At 36.9% G+C, this 2,813-nt stretch overlaps 1 pseudogene; it reads left to right on the top strand.

Moving 5' to 3' along the window:
* Positions 1-943: 943 nt before the first annotated feature.
* Positions 944-2,595, top strand: LOC113897552 (annotated as a pseudogene).
* Positions 2,596-2,813: the final 218 nt, after the last annotated feature.

The following is a 2,813-nucleotide window of genomic DNA, read 5'->3' as shown; positions in this document are numbered from 1 at the left end:
CCATTCATTCACCGATGCACAATTAGGTCTTAAATGTATCTTGGTTGTTGTGCATAATGCTTCAGTGAATATAGGGGTGCATATATCATTTTAAGTTAGTATTTCTGCTTTCTTTGGTAAATACTCAGAAGTGGAATTGCTAGATCATTTGGTAGTTATATGTATGCATGCTCAGTTGCATCTGACTCTTGGAAACCCCATGGACTGTAGCCCACCAGGCTCCTCAGTTCATGGAATTTTCCAGGTAAGAATATTGGAGTGGGTTTCCATTTCCCACTCCAGGAGATCTTCCTGATCCAGGGATCAAACTCATATGTCTCCTACATTCGCAGGCAGATTCTTTACAATTATGCCACTTTTCGGGAAGCCCCTATGGTATCTCTAGTTTTAATTTTTTTGAGAAGCTTACATGGTATAGAGTGGCTGCACCAATTTATATTCCCACCAACAATGCACAAGGGTTCATTTTTCTCCATATCCTCACTAGCATTTTTTACCTTATCTTTTTGATAGTAGTATTCTAACACGTATGAGGTGATATTGTGGGTGAAAATCAGAGAGATTAATGATGCATCCAAGCAAGGTAGCATTTTGAATGTGGATTTTAACCCAGATATGCCTGGTGTCAATAGTAATGATCCTTTTCTACTCATATACTTGCTTCCTTTATTTTAAACATAGGATTACTAGACTTCAGAGATGAAAGAACAGTTGAGATTACTTATTTCAATTAGTTCAATTCATATTTTAGGGGACTATTGTCTAGAAGAGTTGAACTACTTACTTAAGGTCATGTAATGAACTATTAATTCTAGGTACCACCATGAATTGTGGTTGCTTTCTTTCCATATTTCAGGAACTAACAAGTTGGCCTAAAACCCTTACTGGGTTTAAATTGGAAGAAAAAAAAAATGACTCCTACAATTTCCTTTTCCTCAGCAAGATGGTGTAGTATGACTTGATTATTTACATCACACACTTTTTGGATCGGCTTCTAGTTCTTCCATTGCTTGAGTTTCTCTCTGTTAAGAAAAATATATAATGAAAAAAAATTATAATAGAAATTGGATCTTCTTAGGGCTACCAACATGGTAGACTTTGCTATTGATGTATTTCATTTATTCTGATGATATCCTCATGCTTTGAAAGAAAAAAAAAAACCAACATTGTTCAACAACTGAAACAACTTCAGGCATCAACCAATCGTGAACCAATTGTGAAGATGTTTGAAGATCCAGACACTACAAGGCAAATGCAATAAACCAGGGATGGTTGGATATAGTTTTACTACATGGTAGATAAGCCTGGCTTTAGATAGGAATATTTAGATACATGCTGTTGCTGCTGCTGCTAAGTCACTTCAGTCATGTCCAGCTCTGTGCGACCCTATAGACGGCAGCCCACCAGGCTCCCCCATCCCTGGGATTCTCCAGGCAAGAACACTGGAGTGGGTTGCCATTTCCTTCTCCAATGCATGAAAGTGAAAAGTCAAAGTGAAGCCGCTCAGTCGTGTCCGACTCTTAGTGACCCCATGGACTGCAGCCCACCAGGCTCCTCTGTCCTTGGGATTTTCCAGGCAAGAGTACTAGACTGGGGTGCCATAAATACTAAGTATGCAAAATTCCAATATGAATGTGGAATTTACTCTGGAGCAACAGAATATCTTTACTTCTTTAGAGGGTTGGTTCCAGCAATGAATAGAAATGCTTTGAGTTCACTCTGGGGACAACTGACCTCAGAAATTTTAATACAGAATTGGAATGCAGTCATGGAAGACTGCATGGCTAAAAGATAGATAATAATTCTGTGAATTCTCCACTTCAATCTCTTCAGCAGTGAATATGGTTCACTCATTGGTCTCTGTTTTCTTCTATCACCCCAAAGCACAATAACATTAAGGATCAATTCCTTTACCAGCCACAGTATCTTAGTGCAGTTCCAATGATGCGCCCACATATTCTCTACTATTTAACCACAGCAGTCATAACAAACAAAGATGTTCGAAAACACGGGCAAGTGCTAAAAGATCTGGTCAAATTTATTCAGTAGGAACCTTGCACATATTTATATAAAGACCCAATTTTAGAATTTGTTAAATGCTTATATGTTAACTTCCATGGGGCTCACATAAAGCTGAAGAAATGTGGATCAATGCAAGTGAATGACTTCTTCTTGGTGGCTTATCTTGAGGATTTCACTGAAGATACCTATTTCCGTATTTGAGACTTGTGTCACATCCATCAGTGTATCAGCATTAACATGTTGGCAGTTAAACTAAGCATGACTCCAGAATAAGTTCAAAAGTAGATTATAAATTTGGTTACAAATGCAAGACTGAGTATCAAGACTGATTCTAAATTAAGTCATGAGGTTATGAGTAACAATACCATCTCACAAGTGATGAAACCATGCAAGTGATTGAAAAGACCAAAAGCCTTTTATTTAAGAAGCCAAATACTGACCATGAATACTGAGAAGAAATTTAATCAGAATAGTAAGTAAGTAGAGGCTCCTAATTGTAACTCAGGATCCTGCCTTCTACTAAAGAGCTATATAGAAAAAAAAATGAAAAAAAAAAACTATAAAAGAAGGTGAAATATTAAAACTATCATATAAAGGTAAAACATTTTAGAACAATTAGCATATTGACTATACATTTTGGAGAATTTGAATAAAATTGACTGTTTCATTAAAAAGTAAAATAAGAAGTAGATCCCTGAATTGGGGAGATGAATTACAAAAAGATGTACCACTTGGACAAATGATTTTGTGCAAGTAAAACTGCACCGCTGCATCACTGTCAGGTTATCAGG

Source organism: Bos indicus x Bos taurus, chromosome 1 (genome assembly GCF_003369695.1).
Source record: "Bos indicus x Bos taurus breed Angus x Brahman F1 hybrid chromosome 1, Bos_hybrid_MaternalHap_v2.0, whole genome shotgun sequence".
In the NCBI taxonomy this organism is placed as follows: domain Eukaryota; kingdom Metazoa; phylum Chordata; class Mammalia; order Artiodactyla; family Bovidae; genus Bos; species Bos indicus x Bos taurus.
The sequence above is the reverse complement of the archived record's forward strand: the minus strand, read 5'-3'. Positions and strand labels throughout refer to the sequence as shown.